Genomic DNA, 25,886 nt, shown 5'->3' with positions numbered 1-25,886 from the left:
GAGAAAATTTATGTAATAATGACACCTTAAATAAGTTGTACCTAAAATGAAGAAACAATTTTAAAAATGTTAAGGTTTAATTAAAGAGTTTATTGAAACAGAAACTCTGATAACATTATCGCTTCTTTAATAGTGGGTTAACAAATTTCTGAGTGCTTTAATAGCTAAAAAGAATCTCCTGAGAATCTTTTTCCAACAAACGTTGCCATGTCAAAAGTTATTAGCAAAAAAATTTTATCAAAACGAAAATACCGTATTTATGCACTTTGGCGGTTAAACATTCATCTCCGATAAATTCGACCAAACACTCCGTGATACCTTATTTAACTTTCTAAAAAGATGGGGTGAAAAAATCGTCTCAGACGCAGCGCTAACGAATACGTCCTTGGTAAGATGATAAGGGTCTATATAAGGGCATGGGATATTAAAAAATGATTTAAAAAGTTTTAATTGAACGACAATCAGCCATAAAATTACGATTAAAACAAAATTGACCGGTAGCATAACTATTACAAAAAGTTTTAAAAGTCTATCTCTGACTTTATGCACGTTTTATTAAAAAATAAATATCCTAATTTTTTTTTGTAAGACACATACTGATAGTAAGCGAATTAATTTTATCAAGATATTATATAGAAACTGTTTGAATTAGTAGTAATGTAATAATAAAAAAAAAATTATTCTATACAGTTTGCATCAATTTTTAAAAAAAATTTTTTTTCTAATCTATGTAAACACATAGTATAATTTATTAACGTATAAAATACAGGTGCCAAGGAAGGCCGCAAATACAATTAGTGTTTCACTGTTTTTTAAGTCCTAAAATACACATAATTATTTAAATGTTACTTCATACCTTCAAATGTTGTAAACGATCACTTTTGAAATGACGTACTTTTTTTACGCCGTGTAATTTTGCTTTCTCACGTGGTTTAACTAAAATACCTGTATTGGTTTTGCTAACATGAGGCTTTACTGTTATTTTAGTCAGTTCGAAAACATCAGCGTTTGAATCTTCTTTATGCTTAGACCTTCGAAGCTTATTCCATAGCTTACAATGCTACAAAAAAAAAAAAAAATTTTAATTTTTTATTTTAAAAATGATAATGACTAAAAAGTACTTTCGAAAATCATATCCCGTTTCAGCTTAAACTCTTAACACTATTTTGAGTAAATCAATGCGGTAATAAAATATTTCTTTTTTTTGGTCTTATAAGTACTGTGTACGGAAACAAGTGACTTAATTTATGCAAAATCACCAATCTACAGTGTGCCAAAGCAAAAAGTGTCATTTTAATAACTAAATCCTATTAATACAATTGATAACATAACCCATTACAATATCCGACTTCGTATTGGTATAAATGCGCTAACTTAAATTTAAACTAACAAATTTTATGTCAGCCATTTTAGAACGTTTTTCAATAATATGTGTCCTTATAACAACACTATAAGTAAAGTTGGTCAGTACAAAAAAATGTATTTTGAGTAGATCTACAGTTTTCATATTGAACACTTAGTCTTAAAATGGGCTGTTTAAAAGTTACATGGTGTAAAACGAGTTTTCAGCTGCTTCGAAACAATTTTCGTCATTTAAATCGTTAAGACGGCACTAAAAAAAAAACTTACTGTACGAAAAAGTTTTAATTTAATGAAGTCCACATCTTTTGTATTAAAAATTTTGTAGTAAAATTAGAATTTTCTGTAACAGGCAAAAAACGATTCTTTTGCTGTTTTTTCATATATTTTAATCTATGGAGCATCGTTACGGTATTGAGCAAGGTAAACTACCAAAAATTTGTATTCTAACAAGTTCTACAACTTTGTCTTTAATAGCCGAAGGGTAAATTGTATGTGATAAAATCTATTACTGAAAAACTAATATCTTTGTCTTAGAGCGCTGCTCTAAAAATTGTCTGTCAAAGCTTTTCTATTGAATGAGACTTGTCTAAATGTAATCTATCAGCTTAGACGTCCAAATTAAAGTTACGAACAAAATTTCAGCCCATTGTAATCATAGTTACTATACTTAGTTGGAAAACTATTGACGACACACAAACACTACATGACCAACTGAAATCACCCTCGTACTGGGTTGAGAATTTGTTTTTTACTAGAAATAGACAATTCATTAGTGGTTTTACTTTTTGCTCTGACAAAATTAAAAAGCACTATAATACATTGGTCATGCCTAAAATGTTATAGTAAATTAATGTTACGATCCAATACACACATTCTCTACCTTTATTTTAATTCTACAAAGATCCGTAATAGTAGGTTATTATTATAGTATCATAGGGATGTTTAATAGCCAAAATTTTATAATGTCTTACTTTCATATACGTCTTATCACACACAGTCAAGGAAAAGAAGATTTATACCTGCAAAGGTTTCGAATCACTGCTTCGGTGGTGATTTACATTGCGTCTGCGTCGTGGATTAATATGGGCACGTCGTTGACGCACAAGATTTGTACTATTTTTGTGGTAACATCCAAAATGAAGGTTTTCAAACAGTAGTATAATAAGAGTTAGGATGTATCCACAAATTAAAATGGCATACAGAGGAAATACATCTTGTAAGCCAATGAAATGAAATGCATTTTTTTCATCAGGAATTTCAGTCCTGTAGTTAGCAAATATTCTTTGCATGATGCCAGTTTCCTTAAACCTGTGGATACTAAACAAAGTTTGTTAGCATACAAATACAAGTACTATTTATTAAAGTAATCGTCATGGTCAGTATTGTCGTTATTATTGTTTCCACAATTGTTAGTATTAGTCTTATTTTTGTTGTTGTCATTATTATAATTATTGTATCAAACGTACTGATAATTAAAAAATTTAGTGATTGGATGATGTTTCTTCGTTCTTAGACTTCCATACGCCTTACTGCCCAGAGGAACACTTGCTAGTTTGCATGGTGGCTCCTTGTCTATGGAATCCAACATTGATGATAGTGCAAACAAGGCTACTTTTTTGGAGCAGACCTGAAATTTGAAAACAATACATTTTATTACTGAGACTGCCAATTTTTATCCCTGATAGACGAAGGAGATGTGTAAAGATCTGGAGGATCATAAACAAGTTAAACTATTAAGAATATTATTTTTATCGTTTTTTTTTTGTCTTACTATTAACACGAAATTTGCTCTCTACGATTTTTATCGCCACTACTAATATACATACACATACATACACACGCTTAAATAAGATTTCCAAAATGTACCTGCTCGAGAGCTGCATCAAAATTTTCCAGCAAGTTGTTTGAATTTTTAATCATTTGGTTTATTTTATTATAAACGGGATCTTCAGATGATGCCTTGAAATATACAGAACAAATGTACGAAATGAAATTCTAACATTATTGTCAGTTAAACTTGTATTTTTTTTACCAAAATAAATTTATAGGAACTGGAGCCATTTACAGCAATAGGTTGGTAACTACCATCTTCCATGAACTCAGATATATTATTAAATGGCATTGTGGGTAGTCCAACTGTCAAGTAACTTGTCAGAGATCCACAATAAACCGCGTAGATGACTAATGCACAAAATAGTACTATCAAGTAAACCAACTTTAATGACGTACGGTTAACATAAGCATCTATAAATTAAAAAATTTATATTTATGAAATTCATAATCGTTTGAGAATCAGTCGCAAATTTTGGTACTCAAAATTTACCTGACAACCCTTGCTGGCAGAATATACCCCATATTTGTGTACAATTTTCCAACAAAATGGCATATCTTGAACGTGTTCTGTCTTGCAATTTCATGTTGATAAAAGACAATGTAATTGTCAAAATAACTACAGTAATAGCTAGCTTAATCCATGCACCTTTGCTAAAAATCTAATTTTCAAAGACTTCAGTTATCCATTCTTACTTTTACATTTTAATGGTAAATAAGATTTCTTAATGTTTTTATTTGTATATGACCAAGTATTGTATAAAGTGTCACACTTTTAACGTACCACCTACGTTTTCTTTTTCTTTATAAAAATTTAAACATTTCAAATACATATAATCTAAAAAAATCTGACTATAACAATTATAACAATTTATTATATAATGAAGTTGACTAACTTTTGACCGTAACCAATTTAAAAAAATTAACATTGTTTTTGTGTGTAAAAGAGTATATTATTGTAGTGCTACTTTTCGGCAGTTACTATAATAATAATAATTGCATATTAGTATCTAGGATTTTAAAAACGCTTGTAAAACTTAAATGATTATATCCTTTAATGTAAAAAAAATTATTACTTACAAGTTGAAGGAATTAAAAAAATAAATATATATAAAAGATCAATTATTGTTAGAGTATATATTCGAAATTAAGATATGACAACGACGACGACAACGACAACGTTCGTTGCGTCGATAATAATTATAAAATCTTTTATATGTACTTTTGTATTCAAAAATGAATCTTATGTTATGAAGAAATAATATAATAATTAACGTGGTTAGTAAATTTAATTAATAAGTACGCCAATTTTTACTTTGCTTAGAAAAATCAAACAAAAATTCCAGCCTTAAGGATGTTATGATTGTCGCTTATTTTTAAGTCACATAGTACATTGTGCATCCTCGCAGCTATAAAAAAAGGAGGGGTATAGAATTTTCTAAAACACATGCTTCAAATCATTACGAACAAAGCCAGCACGAGTGCCATACGTGCAGTCTGACTATTCTATTTTCCCGGTTATCACCACTAAAAAGAGATGTTTGTTTAAAATAAGATCTTATTTTCTGACACAGGCTTTTTTTAACATTTAAATGTTTATTGTGAGATAAACACTGCTCAGAATATACGTAACAGCAATATTATTTTACCCCCTTGAGGTATAGCTATCCGTAAAAGTAATTCGTAGAAGCTATTTGTATCCAGTTTGTACATATTTTGGTTTGACATTCGTTTTTTCTTTTTATCTGTTTTTTTTTTAATCAGGCACTGCCTACTTATTGTATAGGACCAAGCCATTTATTGATTTCTCGCGTTTGCATACTAAAGTAAAAATGGTTTCGTTTAAGCAAACGTATTTTTGTCACAAGGTCAATTTGATGACTTGATTATTGCATGACGCGGTTGTTTTTTCACCAACGAAACAAAAAATCGAACTTTGATTAGTGCGCACTTTGAGTATTTGACAGAAAATAATCAATAACATGGAAGAGTCATTCCAAAAACCGGCCATTCATATTTGTGTCAACAATAACTTTAGTTTTTGAAATTGTTGATTTTTCTCTTTAAATTTATACAATTAGGTTTATGAAATTTATAAAGTAAACTATCTTATCATATATATCTGAATTAGTTCCAGAGACTTTTCAAATACTCGTTATCTTTTTAAAACTCCTATTGAAATTTTTCATATAATCAAAAACTCGCCGTGATAAACTCATTATGTCAATGGAAAACGAAAAGTTCCCGGGCCTTTCATACATGATAAATGAATAGGTAAGACATACGTATACCACCGTAACCCGCGAAAAAAATACATATTGAACTCACATGTATCTACGAACCTTACATTTTACTATATACATGTAATTTCTACGTATACGCGAGAAACCTGTTCTTACCGCGGGACTCCGAATCCCACACTCTGCTTTTTTATTTTTTTTTTATTTATTTTTTTTTTTTTATTCTTTAGTAAGAATTTTGTATACTAAACAAAACAAGACACTTGTCAATATTCAGAATACAGGGAGAAAAAATTTCTTACCTTTAAGTATGCGTTCCATGGTATGAATGAATTGTCCGGCATTTTGATGAACAAACAGTACAATTGGGACTCAATGGGAATCGTGAGATCATATTTTTCTAAAAAAGTTTGGTCCATTAATGTCTCCGTAGCAATAACATCAAAACTCGTAGCTATTGACGTATTAGTAAAAGAAGAATTTCCCTTGCTTGCTGCAGTATTTTTATTCTTAGCTCCACTACCTCGTAACAGTTGCGGGTACTTTGTAGTTATATTCATTACTGAGGTGATTTCATCCACAATTTTTGATGGTAAATCGTAATTATAAATATAATTTGATTGTTTTGGATGGGATTCGTCCTAATGTGTTATTAACAAGAAAATGTGTTAAAACGTAAAATTATTAAAAAATTAAAACGTGTACTTTTCATACTTTTTTAGGTATCACTTTCAGCGAAACATCAGCCAAATTTCTTCTCCTCTCAATCAAAATGTGTTTATCTTTGACATTGAGACGAGTCGTTGGATTCCACTGAAGGTATTCGCGTACCTGAATCGTGTTACTATTCGATCCTGTGGAAAACCATTCTTTTATGTCGGAGTCTGTAATTCGGAGGATGTAATTTTAAAATCACTTTCTGTTTTATTTTTTTTTGTCTTCTCTATTCATGAAAAGTAGACGTGAAAGTTTTTTCTCAATGTTTTTATTTAAACATTTACTCAAGGGTTGCTTAATCAAATTTGGCAGCAGAGTTTTTTGCATCTCTATCCGTTCCTTTTTTTAACACTATTATAATATCAAGGGCTGTCAAACCTCAACATTAGGCAAACTATAACACTACTTTTTTAATCGCATTGACATAGCAAATGAGCCAATGCTCACATTAGTATCCCTGCCATATGTTTTTAATAATAACAGCAATATATGTATAGAAAGACAAAGTAGAAATATAAATCATTTTTTTTTTTTGCCACGAAATGATGCTTACAATTCTAAGAATCAATGTACATTTTATTGTCTCTGACCATTGTGATGATAATAACAAGGCAAGACTTTCGGCTGCTGAAGCCCACGGTATCCTTTTCGAGTGGTTCATTCTATGGCTAGATCAGCTAGAGGGATGTACCTACAGCAGTAATTGGACGCAGCACGTGACCTAGAGAACCAGGTCAGTTTCACTTACCAAAAACTTAATTTTAATGTTGACGTCTGGGACTTGTCTCGAGTCACAAGAGTAATTACCTAAGTTGACAAAATTTAAAAGTGATACTTTAAACTTTAAGTAAACCCTCCCTTTTTATTGCATGAATTATATCATTGGGTGCCACTTTAGTCGGATATTGGTAGCTAAACAAGAACTTAAACCAGTGAGCTAGCTAAGCCCTTGAGATTTACTGTAAAGTTTATTTATCCATCAACATAAGTCAAATGACTCATTAAGAAAAGACTTTACACAAATTAAAATATAAATAAGTCGAATAAGTTCTCTTGTAGTTTATTGAAGGTGCGTATAACATACTTTTTTTTCTTTATTAATAATCGTTATATATTAACAATTATAATAAGTAATACCAACATGCTTTCACCATGACACTTACACAATTCAAGCAATTTAATTTAGCACTAATCAGATGTATGTGACAGATGTAAGACAGTTCCAATAAAAAAAACACATCCTCGACAAAATAACTCTGATTTCTGGTCATTTATTTACGTGCATATTAACTCATTACATTTTTTACTCAAGTACACAACATAACATGTCGAAATTTTTGGTACTACATAATATTAACGATTAAGAATATATACTTTAAGTACTTAGAGATTGTCTTGTCTTAATAGTTATACATATGTAATATATTATTCTATGTATGGAAATGGGGCCTGTGAAGCCACTTTGGTTGGTTTGGAAATACTCTCATTCGAACTTTGATTTTCTATTGATTGCAATAACTGTAATATCTGAAAATATAATGATCATTTTTTATCTAGAACTGAGAACGATTCGAAATGTATTGTAAATTTGTATTAAGACTGTATATTATTTGTTAGTCAAATCATAATTAGTGATGTAATGAGAAAATTTATGTAATAATGACACCTTAAATAAGTTGTACCTAAAATGAAGAAACAATTTTTAAAATGTTAAGGTTTAATTAAAGAGTTTATTGAAACAGAAACTCTGATAACATTATCGCTTCTTTAATAGTGGGTTAACAAATTTCTGAGTGCTTTAATAGCTAAAAAGAATCTCCTGAGAATCTTTTTCCAACAAACGTTGCCATGTCAAAAGTTATTAGCAAAAAAATTTTATCAAAACGAAAATACCGTATTTATGCACTTTGGCGGTTAAACATTCATCTCCGATAAATTCGACCAAACACTCCGTGATACCTTATTTAACTTTCTAAAAAGATGGGGTGAAAAAATCGTCTCAGACGCAGCGCTAACGAATACGTCCTTGGTAAGATGATAAGGGTCTATATAAGGGCATGGGATATTAAAAAATGATTTAAAAAGTTTTAATTGAACGACAATCAGCCATAAAATTACGATTAAAACAAAATTGACCGGTAGCATAACTATTACAAAAAGTTTTAAAAGTCTATCTCTGACTTTATGCACGTTTTATTAAAAAATAAATATCCTAATTTTTTTTTGTAAGACACATACTGATAGTAAGCGAATTAATTTTATCAAGATATTATATAGAAACTGTTTGAATTAGTAGTAATGTAATAATAAAAAAAAAATTATTCTATACAGTTTGCATCAATTTTTAAAAAAAATTTTTTTTCTAATCTATGTAAACACATAGTATAATTTATTAACGTATAAAATACAGGTGCCAAGGAAGGCCGCAAATACAATTAGTGTTTCACTGTTTTTTAAGTCCTAAAATACACATAATTATTTAAATGTTACTTCATACCTTCAAATGTTGTAAACGATCACTTTTGAAATGACGTACTTTTTTTACGCCGTGTAATTTTGCTTTCTCACGTGGTTTAACTAAAATACCTGTATTGGTTTTGCTAACATGAGGCTTTACTGTTATTTTAGTCAGTTCGAAAACATCAGCGTTTGAATCTTCTTTATGCTTAGACCTTCGAAGCTTATTCCATAGCTTACAATGCTACAAAAAAAAAAAAAAATTTTAATTTTTTATTTTAAAAATGATAATGACTAAAAAGTACTTTCGAAAATCATATCCCGTTTCAGCTTAAACTCTTAACACTATTTTGAGTAAATCAATGCGGTAATAAAATATTTCTTTTTTTTGGTCTTATAAGTACTGTGTACGGAAACAAGTGACTTAATTTATGCAAAATCACCAATCTACAGTGTGCCAAAGCAAAAAGTGTCATTTTAATAACTAAATCCTATTAATACAATTGATAACATAACCCATTACAATATCCGACTTCGTATTGGTATAAATGCGCTAACTTAAATTTAAACTAACAAATTTTATGTCAGCCATTTTAGAACGTTTTTCAATAATATGTGTCCTTATAACAACACTATAAGTAAAGTTGGTCAGTACAAAAAAATGTATTTTGAGTAGATCTACAGTTTTCATATTGAACACTTAGTCTTAAAATGGGCTGTTTAAAAGTTACATGGTGTAAAACGAGTTTTCAGCTGCTTCGAAACAATTTTCGTCATTTAAATCGTTAAGACGGCACTAAAAAAAAAACTTACTGTACGAAAAAGTTTTAATTTAATGAAGTCCACATCTTTTGTATTAAAAATTTTGTAGTAAAATTAGAATTTTCTGTAACAGGCAAAAAACGATTCTTTTGCTGTTTTTTCATATATTTTAATCTATGGAGCATCGTTACGGTATTGAGCAAGGTAAACTACCAAAAATTTGTATTCTAACAAGTTCTACAACTTTGTCTTTAATAGCCGAAGGGTAAATTGTATGTGATAAAATCTATTACTGAAAAACTAATATCTTTGTCTTAGAGCGCTGCTCTAAAAATTGTCTGTCAAAGCTTTTCTATTGAATGAGACTTGTCTAAATGTAATCTATCAGCTTAGACGTCCAAATTAAAGTTACGAACAAAATTTCAGCCCATTGTAATCATAGTTACTATACTTAGTTGGAAAACTATTGACGACACACAAACACTACATGACCAACTGAAATCACCCTCGTACTGGGTTGAGAATTTGTTTTTTACTAGAAATAGACAATTCATTAGTGGTTTTACTTTTTGCTCTGACAAAATTAAAAAGCACTATAATACATTGGTCATGCCTAAAATGTTATAGTAAATTAATGTTACGATCCAATACACACATTCTCTACCTTTATTTTAATTCTACAAAGATCCGTAATAGTAGGTTATTATTATAGTATCATAGGGATGTTTAATAGCCAAAATTTTATAATGTCTTACTTTCATATACGTCTTATCACACACAGTCAAGGAAAAGAAGATTTATACCTGCAAAGGTTTCGAATCACTGCTTCGGTGGTGATTTACATTGCGTCTGCGTCGTGGATTAATATGGGCACGTCGTTGACGCACAAGATTTGTACTATTTTTGTGGTAACATCCAAAATGAAGGTTTTCAAACAGTAGTATAATAAGAGTTAGGATGTATCCACAAATTAAAATGGCATACAGAGGAAATACATCTTGTAAGCCAATGAAATGAAATGCATTTTTTTCATCAGGAATTTCAGTCCTGTAGTTAGCAAATATTCTTTGCATGATGCCAGTTTCCTTAAACCTGTGGATACTAAACAAAGTTTGTTAGCATACAAATACAAGTACTATTTATTAAAGTAATCGTCATGGTCAGTATTGTCGTTATTATTGTTTCCACAATTGTTAGTATTAGTCTTATTTTTGTTGTTGTCATTATTATAATTATTGTATCAAACGTACTGATAATTAAAAAATTTAGTGATTGGATGATGTTTCTTCGTTCTTAGACTTCCATACGCCTTACTGCCCAGAGGAACACTTGCTAGTTTGCATGGTGGCTCCTTGTCTATGGAATCCAACATTGATGATAGTGCAAACAAGGCTACTTTTTTGGAGCAGACCTGAAATTTGAAAACAATACATTTTATTACTGAGACTGCCAATTTTTATCCCTGATAGACGAAGGAGATGTGTAAAGATCTGGAGGATCATAAACAAGTTAAACTATTAAGAATATTATTTTTATCGTTTTTTTTTTGTCTTACTATTAACACGAAATTTGCTCTCTACGATTTTTATCGCCACTACTAATATACATACACATACATACACACGCTTAAATAAGATTTCCAAAATGTACCTGCTCGAGAGCTGCATCAAAATTTTCCAGCAAGTTGTTTGAATTTTTAATCATTTGGTTTATTTTATTATAAACGGGATCTTCAGATGATGCCTTGAAATATACAGAACAAATGTACGAAATGAAATTCTAACATTATTGTCAGTTAAACTTGTATTTTTTTTACCAAAATAAATTTATAGGAACTGGAGCCATTTACAGCAATAGGTTGGTAACTACCATCTTCCATGAACTCAGATATATTATTAAATGGCATTGTGGGTAGTCCAACTGTCAAGTAACTTGTCAGAGATCCACAATAAACCGCGTAGATGACTAATGCACAAAATAGTACTATCAAGTAAACCAACTTTAATGACGTACGGTTAACATAAGCATCTATAAATTAAAAAATTTATATTTATGAAATTCATAATCGTTTGAGAATCAGTCGCAAATTTTGGTACTCAAAATTTACCTGACAACCCTTGCTGGCAGAATATACCCCATATTTGTGTACAATTTTCCAACAAAATGGCATATCTTGAACGTGTTCTGTCTTGCAATTTCATGTTGATAAAAGACAATGTAATTGTCAAAATAACTACAGTAATAGCTAGCTTAATCCATGCACCTTTGCTAAAAATCTAATTTTCAAAGACTTCAGTTATCCATTCTTACTTTTACATTTTAATGGTAAATAAGATTTCTTAATGTTTTTATTTGTATATGACCAAGTATTGTATAAAGTGTCACACTTTTAACGTACCACCTACGTTTTCTTTTTCTTTATAAAAATTTAAACATTTCAAATACATATAATTTAAAAAAATCTGACTATAACAATTATAACAATTTATTATATAATGAAGTTGACTAACTTTTGACCGTAACCAATTTAAAAAAATTAACATTGTTTTTGTGTGTAAAAGAGTATATTATTGTAGTGCTACTTTTCGGCAGTTACTATAATAATAATAATTGCATATTAGTATCTAGGATTTTAAAAACGCTTGTAAAACTTAAATGATTATATCCTTTAATGTAAAAAAAATTATTACTTACAAGTTGAAGGAATTAAAAAAATAAATATATATAAAAGATCAATTATTGTTAGAGTATATATTCGAAATTAAGATATGACAACGACGACGACAACGACAACGTTCGTTGCGTCGATAATAATTATAAAATCTTTTATATGTACTTTTGTATTCAAAAATGAATCTTATGTTATGAAGAAATAATATAATAATTAACGTGGTTAGTAAATTTAATTAATAAGTACGCCAATTTTTACTTTGCTTAGAAAAATCAAACAAAAATTCCAGCCTTAAGGATGTTATGATTGTCGCTTATTTTTAAGTCACATAGTACATTGTGCATCCTCGCAGCTATAAAAAAAGGAGGGGTATAGAATTTTCTAAAACACATGCTTCAAATCATTACGAACAAAGCCAGCACGAGTGCCATACGTGCAGTCTGACTATTCTATTTTCCCGGTTATCACCACTAAAAAGAGATGTTTGTTTAAAATAAGATCTTATTTTCTGACACAGGCTTTTTTTAACATTTAAATGTTTATTGTGAGATAAACACTGCTCAGAATATACGTAACAGCAATATTATTTTACCCCCTTGAGGTATAGCTATCCGTAAAAGTAATTCGTAGAAGCTATTTGTATCCAGTTTGTACATATTTTGGTTTGACATTCGTTTTTTCTTTTTATCTGTTTTTTTTTAATCAGGCACTGCCTACTTATTGTATAGGACCAAGCCATTTATTGATTTCTCGCGTTTGCATACTAAAGTAAAAATGGTTTCGTTTAAGCAAACGTATTTTTGTCACAAGGTCAATTTGATGACTTGATTATTGCATGACGCGGTTGTTTTTTCACCAACGAAACAAAAAATCGAACTTTGATTACTGCGCACTTTGAGTATTTGACAGAAAATAATCAATAACATGGAAGAGTCATTCCAAAAACCGGCCATTCATATTTGTGTCAACAATAACTTTAGTTTTTGAAATTGTTGATTTTTCTCTTTAAATTTATACAATTAGGTTTATGAAATTTATAAAGTAAACTATCTTATCATATATATCTGAATTAGTTCCAGAGACTTTTCAAATACTCGTTATCTTTTTAAAACTCCTATTGAAATTTTTCATATAATCAAAAACTCGCCGTGATAAACTCATTATGTCAATGGAAAACGAAAAGTTCCCGGGCCTTTCATACATGATAAATGAATAGGTAAGACATACGTATACCACCGTAACCCGCGAAAAAAATACATATTGAACTCACATGTATCTACGAACCTTACATTTTACTATATACATGTAATTTCTACGTATACGCGAGAAACCTGTTCTTACCGCGGGACTCCGAATCCCACACTCTGCTTTTTTATTTTTTTTTTATTTATTTTTTTTTTTTTATTCTTTAGTAAGAATTTTGTATACTAAACAAAACAAGACACTTGTCAATATTCAGAATACAGGGAGAAAAAATTTCTTACCTTTAAGTATGCGTTCCATGGTATGAATGAATTGTCCGGCATTTTGATGAACAAACAGTACAATTGGGACTCAATGGGAATCGTGAGATCATATTTTTCTAAAAAAGTTTGGTCCATTAATGTCTCCGTAGCAATAACATCAAAACTCGTAGCTATTGACGTATTAGTAAAAGAAGAATTTCCCTTGCTTGCTGCAGTATTTTTATTCTTAGCTCCACTACCTCGTAACAGTTGCGGGTACTTTGTAGTTATATTCATTACTGAGGTGATTTCATCCACAATTTTTGATGGTAAATCGTAATTATAAATATAATTTGATTGTTTTGGATGGGATTCGTCCTAATGTGTTATTAACAAGAAAATGTGTTAAAACGTAAAATTATTAAAAAATTAAAACGTGTACTTTTCATACTTTTTTAGGTATCACTTTCAGCGAAACATCAGCCAAATTTCTTCTCCTCTCAATCAAAATGTGTTTATCTTTGACATTGAGACGAGTCGTTGGATTCCACTGAAGGTATTCGCGTACCTGAATCGTGTTACTATTCGATCCTGTGGAAAACCATTCTTTTATGTCGGAGTCATTCCCACATTTCACTAACATTTCTACAAGATAATTCAAGCCCAGTCGATTATCTTGAGGATTTTGGCAGAAAATACTCAATGACTCCGACATCAATGTGTCAAACAGTAATAACCAGACGTGCGAATCAATAGCCGCATTCGTTGTAAAATGCATGAAATTTTCAAAATCATCTTCGGTTTTTAGCATAATGAAGAAAAGTAACTTTGAACTCTTCCACATACTGTCATACTTTATCATTAGGTCTGATCCTGCGACTGCCATGGAATAATAGTGATTTTTTGAAAGTTGCCTCATCATGCCCGTTGCAACATGCATACCTATTAAATAAAAAATAAAGTAAAATTCCATGCTTGATATTATTTTAATAATCAATATATTTTTACTTACTTTCGAAACCATAATACACGATCACAACACTGTTGGTTTTGTAAAGTTCTTTTACGTCCATTACTAAATTCGAATAATTATTTATATCACTTGTTGAATCATAACAAGAAACTAACGAAACAACCGAAAGAATGAAAACTGAAAACGTTGATGAGACCATTTTTAATTCGTAATGATGAAAACAAAGATTGACAGAAATTGATGTAATTTTAATATTGCAGCTGAAAGACTGTACTGCAAAAACGAGTCGTAAGATAGTGGAGTCTACCAACTGTGATACTTGTCAATTGTATTTAAATTTTAGGACAGTATTTTTTATTGACTTGTTTTGATTCTTGTGAACTGTAAGGAGTCCTTCGCTCGACTGCTTGATCGGATATAAATATACCAGGATTGTTAGGATTGGGGAAGAGCAGTGGCCACGTGTTGAATTATGAATTGTATCGATTCTCGTAAATAATAAATTGTCGTACTTAATAATAAATTGTGAAGCTCGACCAATGTACTTTTTTGACAGACCAAGCAGTACTACGTGTATAAAATGAAATGTACGAAAAGGTATGTGTATGAATAAATTTGTATGCGTGTATATATGTTTCAATGTACATAGGGTAAACAATAAGAGGGTACATCATTTTATGGATTGAAGAGTTATTTTCCGATGAATCTTGACGTGTTAGAACAAAGATTTTTATAAAAAAAAGAAAATTTATACAGATCTTCAAAACCTGTTGTTTTTCAATTCACATCAAAGAATCAACAAAACTCATATTTTGGTTCTCATACAGATAATTGTTAAAACTCGATCTACTTTAAAATCTTGATGTTATTTTTCATTACATTGTTACAAAATTAAAATTATAGATGTAACAAATGTAAAACGTCTTTCAGATACTTTTATTGATGTTAAAAAAACATCCGATAAAACTTATGCAAACAAAAACTGTTTGGAATGTACACGTACAGAAACTATCGTCGGTGTACAAGAAATATACTACGGAGTACGTAAAATAATTTAGACAAACTTAAAAAAGTACTTTTACTTGCATGATCCTAAGAAGTTTAAAATAATAACGTTAATCAAATAAAGAAACTTTTTTTTCTTTTTCATATAAGCTTGTTAGCAACTGTGAATAGGAAAAAATTTTTTCTTCAATTTATACTTTTCATAACAAAGATTTCCTTGTTATTTGATTAATGATTTGTAATGATAAAAGTGTTTTTCATTTATTTTTATAACACCAGATCAATCAATTTTGTTTCTAGCACAATTTGTACATCATGATTTAAAAAAACCATATCCTTACAAAAATGTATTGAAGTATTTCAAAAAATATAAATATATTTGACCGGATACTTACGTCACGTACAATTTCGACACAAGTATCAAGACACCGAAACTGCATAGCAACGAGTAAGGCTATAAACTATGGTCCCATGTAGATATAGGCGCAACAGTTATCGATGAGCATCAGAGTTAGACAGCAAAGGCCAGGCGTTTAGGGTGTTGCAGTTGCGTTGCCGATAAGCAGCATGTAGAGACTCAGGCCCACGAAAGGAAAACACTCTCAGCTTTGCTTAAAAACGAGAATTAGTATATTACGTGACGAGGCAGGGAAGTAAATCATTTCCGTCTACGTGTATTTTTATACCAGCACTATGGAAACGATAATAGTATATAAATGTACTTGGAAACAAAACTGACCTATAGGTATGCCACCAAATACATAAGCTTCTGAAATTCATTTATATAGTCACAGAATCGCTTCGAGGACTCAGACGTACAGAGACTAAATATTTAATTATTTCAAATTGTTGAGTACAGCACTACTTAGTGGCTGAAACCAATAATTTAACTTTCTGCAATCTACATATTCGCTAGGCATAAGTATTGAGGTTATGATTCGATTGATTTAGTTTTCGTCAGCTGAGTATAGTTCATTGTTAACTATAGCTATATACACATACGTAGTTAACGACTGACACGATAAAGTAACTAGGAGAAAGTTGCGCATAACGTTAGTCTACAACAAAAAAAATTCCCGGGCTGGTCAGAAATGCATAATTTTCCATTCTGAAATCAGGACGGAAATGCGCTTTTGCCGTCAGGGTATGATGAAATAGTATATTACGTACGCGTTTGCAAAGGCTTTGATTTACGAACCGAGAGGTTCATGGCACGAGCTGAAAGTGAAGACCGTAACGAGGCTCATAAAGAAGCCTTTAAAAACGAGTTTTGTATTCTATTTTTTCGCCTGAGAGCACCAAATCAAGCAGCGAAGGTGCTATTTTGAAGTTGAAAGTCGAACAAGTGTATTAAAGTCAATTCAACTCCAATTTAAGTCTTGACTCATTATGGATAGCCGAGGAAATCTACGTAACACTTAACGATAAACATTTTTTCTAATAAATTTTTGCAGTTCCTTATCTTATAATGGAATAATTTACGATTTAAGGAAAACAAATCAACAATGAGAATATTGTATATTATATTTATATATGTAAGTGACGGAAAAAGTTGGTGTTTACATAAAAGTACGTAAATATTATAGCAAACGAGAATGGCTCCAGAAGGAAAGATATTACGTACTGCTAATTGCTTGTAACTTTTCTTACAAAAATAGTCTAAGCTAAGGATTATATTTAAATAAGAGTTTTATCACTTTACATGTGATATACAAAACTTATGGTAAAACAAGAAACGGGTCATTTTCTTACTTAGTCACAAATGAGAAAAATAATGCTCAAAATGTGTATGACAGCAATATTATTTTACCCATTTGAGGTAAAGCTATCCGTAAAAGTAATTCGTAGACATTCGTACCCAGTTTGTATATATTTCGGTTTAACATTCGTTTTGTCTTTTTATCTTTTTTTTTTTTCAGGCACTGCCTATGTTTTGTATAGGACCAAGCCATTTATCGATTTCTCGCGTTTGAATACTAAAGTAAAAATGGTTTCGTTCAAGCAAACGTATTTTTGTCACAAGGTCAATTTGATGGCTTGATTATTGCATGACGCGGTTGTTTTTTCACCAACAGAACAAAAAATCGAACTTTGATTGGTGGGCACTTTGAGTTTTTCACAGAAAATAATCAATAACATAAACGAGTCATTCCAAAAGTCGACTATTCATATTTTTGTCAACAATAACTTTAGTTTTCGAAAGTGTTGATTTTTCTCTTTAAATTCACACCATTAGGTTTATGAAATTTATAAACTTAGTTGTCTTATCATATATTTTTGAATGAATTCCGGAGACTTTTCAAATACTCGTCATCTTTTTAAAACTCTCATTGAAATTTTTAATATAATCGAGACCTCGGGGTGATAAACTCAATAGGTCAATGGAAAACGAAGAGATCCAATAAAAGTGCTCCTTCTTTTGATCGTATACTGTCTTTTTCGACGTAATAAAATATAAAGCACGATTTCCTTACGTCCCCAATCTTATGTATTTTTAGGTGATGTCGTGATCAGCTCGTATTCATTGTTATACTACGGCTAAAAGAAAACTTCAATTTTTATTTGTAAGTATTTTGGGCTTCACACAGAGAATAATCAACAACATTAAGACGTATCTATACAAAAACAAAGCATAAGAAGTAAAGATATAAGGCCTTAGCACTCGTAGTTTGCTAATAAAGCTTATCAACAATTACTTAGATATTTGGAAAGAGCTAAAAAGTGATAATAAATTGTTATTATTTTAACAGGTACCTAGTGTTTTGAAAGGTAACATTTCTCTTGAATAGAACAATTGGTGTCTAGATTTTGTCTCGAAAATATTTAATGCATATTTTAGTTACACAAAATTTGAAATATAGGATCACGCTTTTCTAAAGTAGTATCACATTTTTTTTACCAAATAAAAAAAAGGTATTTATGTGACAGTTGAAAAATATTCTGCAAAATCTGTGACCCTTACTTGATATATTTTAATCGATACGGTAAAAATTTTTTAGACGCTTCTAAAAATATGTTTTGTAAGAGACCTGAGTACTGAAGACCTTTAAATAAGATTAAAGAGTAGAACACTCTAAATATTTTATAATTTATTAAAAGAGTTTTGTCGACATGCAAAAAAAAAAAACTAAAATTTTGAAAAATATAATGAACAATCATTTATGTAAAAACCACTATTAAAAAAACTTAACTAACATTTTTTAATAAACATACACATAATGTGAGTGCATGTGTTTGTGTGTGTATGTGTTTGTAAATTGGCTGGTACTAAAAAAAGGTTTGTTTGGATTAGAATATTTCTAAACTTACTGATTAATATGCCAACGAATATTATTCGTTTTATCTAACCAATCCAATAAACAAACAAAAAGTGAATTGTAAATTAAAGTTAAGTTACAAACCACAGTATGACAAAAAGTCAGATGTAGCCTTAAACGATTCAATAATAGTTAAATAGCTTGTAAAATACTAGGCTCACATGAAGGTCACCTCTTCATTCGTAACAAAATAAAAAATTAAAACAAAATAAATGTCAAAGCTTGATTCAAAAGATAATAATCTCTAAAATTTCGAAATCATGTCAATAAAGCGTGCCTTATTAATTTGAAGTATTAATCATTTTGATTAAAATCACCCAAGCCAACTTACTAGGTAAGGAAAGCTGCCCCTTGACACTACAGAGAAGCTGCTTGTCTACGGTGAAGGAGCAGCTCTACTAGGTGGAACAGAGACACTAAAATAGAGCAATAATAGCATGGCTCTTCTGTATCTGAAGTAGTATTTTCCAACAATTCTCTTTCGGAACAGTGCGTGCAGCGCTAGTCATTAACTTGAATAGTCCAACTGCAGTCAGAGATGAGTAGAGAGATTGCTAACGCCAATGCTACGGCGTGAGACAACTTTTTTCCACTGATCGGGGCGACCCACCGCGGCCAGCCGTCGAACCAAGGTGCACATTTTTCGAGAGTGCGAGACTCGTATCGAAGAGCGTGCGCCTACAAGAAGAGATGTGGATTCGCGTGAAAATGAGCATATAGGCGCACATTTTAGCGACACGTAGAAGGGGTATACCGAATGGGTGCCTACGAGGAGAGGAGTGGAAATGTTGACTATAGCTATATATTTGAGCGTACAGCCAAAGCAAGCGACGACACGAGTTCTTTTCTTTTGACTGCAACCGAGTATATGCTATATATAATAACCTGACTCTTACTCTCTCGCTCTTGCTTGAATGATATCTATCAATCTTACATATGATTAAATCGTGAAACTAAATGCTCATATAATTATCTGCAGGGAATTTGATATCAAAACATTTTTTTTTTCCGTACGTTAACGCTTAATTTGAAATCTAGTATTATTTTAAAAAAATAATCAGCTTAATTTTTTTAAGGATAACAGTTCAGCTATAACCACTGGTTAATTATTTTTCCTGATCATAATTGTTATAAACTGTAGGACAAGCCCCGGAGGTTATCGATGAACATATGTGACTTTAAGAGCTCGTGCTCTCAAAGTTTCGATAGCTCAGGTAGTAAGGGCTTATGCCACTACTGTTTTCGTTTTGCTATCTGAGGATCGATTCCAACTGTTGGCAAATTTTTTTTTTTAACGTGATTCATCATGCTAGTTTGTTTTCTTTTTATTTATGTTTTATTTATGTCTTATAAATAATATTAACAAACCCTTTTACCCTATACATCGAAATACATTTTTTTAATACTAATTATATTAAACAATTTCATAAGCTGATACTTAACTATAGCATAACCATTTCAGAATTTCATATAAATTCTTATAAATTATAGAAAATTATGTTCAAGGTTAAACTTTTACTTTTTCGAAATTCATAATGTAAGTGACAAGTGGTTGTAACTACCAGGTAAAAATTTTAAGTAACGTAACAGTAAACTTGATATATAAGATCTGTTTTTCATTACTGTTTAGATTTTTGTTGCATAATTTTCAAAGGTATTAAGTTTTGATACTTACAAACGCTAATTAAAAGTTTGGTCTAGAACCAACATTATGTAATTGAAATTAAAATTTTATATTTAATCAACACAATAAGTTTAGCTGCTATACCTAAAATTTTTTTACAACAAAAGACAGTAAATAAATGTTTAGGGAGTTTTATGTAAGTTTTCTTGTGCCTCCGAAGATTATGATTATTGTATAGATAGATAAAAATATCGATTAGAACAGCTTAATCATTTCTTGGAAAATAAAATATTAAAATTAATGAAAATTATGTATAAGGATTTTTTTTCTCTTACTTTCTTTGGAGTTTAAAATGTAATAATTATACTCATATCCTAAGAAATTATTTTATTATTATGAATTTCCGAAATGGCCATGCTAACGATAAGTATCAGCTTATGAAATTGTTTAATATAATTAGTATTAAAAAAATGTATTTCGATGTATAGGGAAAAAAGGGTTTGTTAATATTATTTATAAAACATAAATAAAACATCAATAAAAAGAAAACAAACTAGAATGATGAATCACGTTAAAAAAAAAATTTGCCGACAGTTGGAATCGATCTTTAGATAGCAAAACGAGAACAGTAGTGGCATAAGCCCTTACTACCTTAGCTATCAAAACTTCGAGGGTAGAAGATCTTAAAGTCACATATGTTCCTCGATAACCTCCGGGGCTTGTCCTACAGTTCATAACAATTATGATGAGAGAAAATAATTAACCAGTGGTTATAGCTGAACTGTTATCCTTAAAAAAATTAAGCTGATTATTTTTTCAAAATAATACTAGATTTCAAATTAAGTGTTAACGTACGGAAAAAAAAAATGTTTTGATATCAAATTCTGTGCATATAATTATATGAGCATTTAGTTTCTTGATTTAATCAAATGTAAGATTGATAGATATCATTCAAGCAAGAGCGAGAGAGTAAGAGTCAGTTAAATATATATAGCATATACTCAGTTGCAGTCAAAAGAGAAAAACTCGTGTCGTCGCTTGCTTTGGCTGTGCGCTCAGATATATAGCTATAGTCAACATTTCCACTCCTATCCTCGTAGGCACACATTCGGTATACCCCTTCTACGTGTCGCCAAAATGTGCGCCTATATGCTCATTTCCACGCGAATCCACATTTCTTCTTGTAGGCGCACGCTCTTTGATACGAGTGTCGCACTTTCGAAAAATGTGCGCCTTGGTTCGACGGCTGGCCGCGGCGGGTCGCCCCGATCAGTGGAAAAAAGTTGTCTTACGCCGTAGCATTCTCTGCTGCAGTAAGCAACGACAGCGTTTAGTATTAGTACATGCAGTGATTGTTGCACCTCCAGCTGTACAAGTAGCACACAAAGCGCATATCAAATTTATACAGTAATCAGTTCAATATTCTTCAATCACCGGTGTCAACTTTGTTAAAGAGGCAGGATTTTAAACGATTATTTGTATTCGAATTTTTTGTTCTAAATTATCATGCTTAAGAATATAATACCAAACTATACCGAAGAAGAAGTACTCGCAGACATTGAATACTCAAGACATAAAGCTTATGCTTCACGATCTATTCCCCGTGCAAATTATAATAATAAAAGCCTTGTTTTACTAATTCATCAGAGCTACGGTGACAACAGTTCCTCTAAAGTTGATGCACACAAGGTAAAAGACCATTTCTATATTAATTTATTACGGATTCTTTATCGCGGGTTACGATGGAATAATATAGACTTCCCGTGTATTTCTTAAGTATAAAAATGGTTGGAAATGGAGACTCATCAAGCAAAAAGTGTAAGAAAAATTGTGCACTTTTCGAGAGGAGGTGCACTCCTACAAAGGGTAGGTGTAACAAAGATAGAGAGAGAAGAAGAGAGTAAGCCAGCGCAGGGATCTGCATAAATGGCAGATCGATGTAGATAGTCAGTATTGATAAAATCGGTAATTATAAAATAGTATAACCAACCAATATTACAAAATACGCTAAATCTTAAAAAGGAAATAAGATAAAGCAAAAATATCGAGTATTCCGGGTTTTTTTTTGGGAAAAATAACATCATGACACACAAAGAAATAGGCGTTGAGTTATGTGAAGACATTACCTAAAATATCCAGCCTCTAAATATTTTTTCATAAAATCAAGATGGAAAATTAGTGAAAAAATTAAAGCATATTTGCAGAATTGTTATAAATATGTAGAATTTATTTCTCGTTTTTTGCCTAACAATAACCTTAAAAATTATTTTGAAAAATTTCTCGAGCCTTTTATTTACAAAAAATGTACAGGAAAGACATAAATATACCACCGTAACCAACGAAAAAAAGAGGGACTCCTAGTTCCACACTCTGGTTTTTTAAATAAACTCTATGTAATTTAATGGTCAATGATTTTTGTAGGAAGATTTTTATAAAAAGGTAGACTGCACAGGATTTGCTCTGGAAGAAATTAACGTATTCGTGAGTATCGTTTAGTTTTATTCGTCATACATATAATTTGAATGAAAGATAAAAGAACAAAAAAAATTATAAATAAAAATGACGTAATATGAAAAGCAAAAAATATACTCAATAAATTTTGTTTCAACTATAGGTCAAAGACGAATTGATCGTAGTCGAGGGTATACATGAAAAGTTGCAAGATGAGCACGGCAATGTCTATAAAAATTTGTCAAAGACGTTTCCCGTCTCTGAAAACTACGACTTTAATGATGCTAAAATAAACTTAGTCTCGGACGGTACATTAACTATCTATATTCCTTGTAAGATTCAGCCATTAGCAGATGAGAACTGTGCCATCAAAAGTCCAACCAAAAATGAACCAACTGGAGAAATATAACTTCAGTCAGAAGAATAATAATCTAATGGTATTTCATGATTTCATCTTTCTAAAGTTTCAAATAAATGATAAAAACTACGAGAAGCATTTTATATTTATTATGTTGTTGATATATATAATTATATTATGTCATTTGTATTCACAATTTAATGCAATAAATACACTCCCATAAAATGGTAAGATTTTATAGCGTATATTAATAAGTCCTCTAGCAGAGCATACCGACTAATTTCTTTCCGATTTCATTCGTATCAAATATTTGACATAATCATGTAGTTGCAGAAAAATTGTTTATTACACGTTTCTAATACGAGACACAGAAAGCTTTATCTAAAAATAGGCAACAAATATCCTAATGAAATATTACTAATTATAATATTTTACATGAGAAAAGAATTGGAGGCGGGCAATAATAAAGTAACGAATCTATACAATCTTTCTGTTACATTTAAATATGATAGTATGCGTACATTATATCCTGAGGCAAAAATGACATGTCAACAGCACAGGTAGTCTAAACTTATTTTTTGGAAGTGTGGCATTGAACTGCAAGTGAGGTAACAAGGTTAGATTATTTTATTAATTTTACAAGATTCTAAGATGTATATTATAGTACACGGATGTAACATGACAAGGGATGGCCTTGTCTACCACTACATGTGCGGTTACACAATGCCGACGCCTGTCCTCCCCCCCAGCAAATCTATTGGTGAGGTTCAGAATTTTAATGCTTCTTGCACAACAGATTTTCATAGATTAAACTTTTTCATAATTGATTTTTGTAATCCTATGTGTGCCGTGCTACTTGATAAAGGACAGTGCTTTTTTTGTCCAATTAGAAAACGGAAAAGGGTGTATTTCAGTGCAGTAACCTTTCTGTTGCCAATAAGGTCCCCTCTTGCTCAATTCGGACTGGAGTCGCTACTCTTCTTCATATGTTTTTAATAGAAATGTACTGCCCCATGAGTTACGGTTACCTGCTATTACTTAGGCCTCATAGTCTGTCTTGACTGTTTTACCAAAACCACCGCGCTGGAAAGAAACGATGCACATGGCCAGCCCCAGAAAACAGCTTGTAAGTAAACCTATTATGTGTCATAGTAGTGTGTCAGTGTAGTAAATGCTTTGGTGCAAAAGTTGTAAACATCACTGTTTCTTAAACAAAGTGGGGTGAAATGCTATTTGGTTTGACGCCCCTTCATACGATCCAAGCTGCCAGCAGCAGGATCTCTGTCAAGGTCTTGAACACCCTAGAGTAAGATTATCAATATTATCACTAGTTATTATTATTATCATTATTATTATTATATTATTTATTACTTGTACAATAAATTTTTTTGATATTCATATTATTACTATTCTTGTCCTCATAAGTGCTGTAATAACTAAAAAAAATAAAACATCAGTACCCTTAATACATAAGGTTTCTAAGAAATGAGGAGTAAAGGGTACAGTTGTTGACCTCCCGATACAGATTCACTGCCAGATGCATTCTTAAATAGAGCCTTTATATATAAATATACAAAATATACAGAGGTATTTTTAGATTTTCCGGTGGCTAGATCCTTAACTTTAGGTGACAGTCACCTTCTATACTGCATTAAAACATCGGCTGCATATTTGGAAGAAAAATGAGTTATTTTTTACGAATTGAAACTCTTTCATCAGCCGATAAATCTCGTAAAAATTATTGTACGAAAACAAAAAACAAAAGATGATTTCTTCAAAGAAAGTTGCAATTATAAAATATTTCAATTACTGGGAAATCATATAAATTTGAAGTACGTCGTTATTTAGCGTACGCACGTGGTTTAACTTAAACAAAAGATTACTTCATTTTTATACACAAAAAATTCAAGTCAATGCATAAACTTTTTGTTATTAGTATAAAATATCAAGTAGGCTCTAACAATATACTACATAGTCATCGGCCGTATTTGCCGTTGAGATAAGTCATTCTTACACCATACTTTAAACTTCTAGCAAATTGAAGAATTACTATAAGTAATTCTTTTTAAATCTATTTTTATTTTCTTTAAAAACTCATGAAACAAACACGTATTTTCTGTGTAAAGTTCGTGAATAAAGTCATTTACGACTGGACTTTATTAAATAACTAAACAGAGTAATTCTTACCATGGACATTCTCATCAAACGTTGATAGAAATGTTGACTGTCATCGTATGCTTTATAAATAAAAATGCAGGAGGTTAGTACTTTTGGAAGCTGTAATAAGTGGGTTGTAGCAAGATAAAAAATTATCCCCTTACTTCAGTTTTAAATGGTATTCAGCTTTTAAGTATACAATTTTGAAAGTGATAGAAGCTAAGTAGAAACAAGAGAGTATAAGTAAGGTTATATATTTATTCTCCAGAGACTTAATAATAACATTTGTTTACTCAAAAACCGCTTATACAAGTATACATTATTTATTGATAAAGAACGAGGCTAAATCATCAAGTATATAGCTCGGATCTAGTTGCGTCTACTGTAAAGTGGGAAGAGTACAAGGGTATAGTGTTGTATAAATAATAAATATAGCTGCTTATGCTGGTTTTTGATTCTATAATACTTGTCTTTCTTTTTGCTTGTGTTCTTTGACTATAATGACGTGGAAACCAAC

At 30.8% G+C, this 25,886-nt stretch overlaps 1 long non-coding RNA gene across 1 annotated transcript; it reads left to right on the top strand.

Moving 5' to 3' along the window:
• The first annotated feature begins 22,827 nt into the window (after positions 1 to 22,827).
• Positions 22,828 to 23,341, top strand: LOC149374918 (uncharacterized). The gene is made up of 2 exons (XR_016292986.1): positions 22,828 to 22,884; positions 23,018 to 23,341. It is a non-coding gene; the product is annotated as an uncharacterized LOC149374918 (long non-coding RNA).
• The last annotated feature ends 2,545 nt before the right edge of the window (positions 23,342 to 25,886 follow it).

This window comes from Copidosoma floridanum, unplaced genomic scaffold (assembly GCF_036245765.1).
Source record: "Copidosoma floridanum isolate Cflo_tuat_1 unplaced genomic scaffold, Cflo_Japanese_pri ptg000013l, whole genome shotgun sequence".
NCBI lineage: Eukaryota > Metazoa > Arthropoda > Insecta > Hymenoptera > Encyrtidae > Copidosoma > Copidosoma floridanum.
This window is presented reverse-complemented; position numbering and strand designations above follow the sequence as displayed.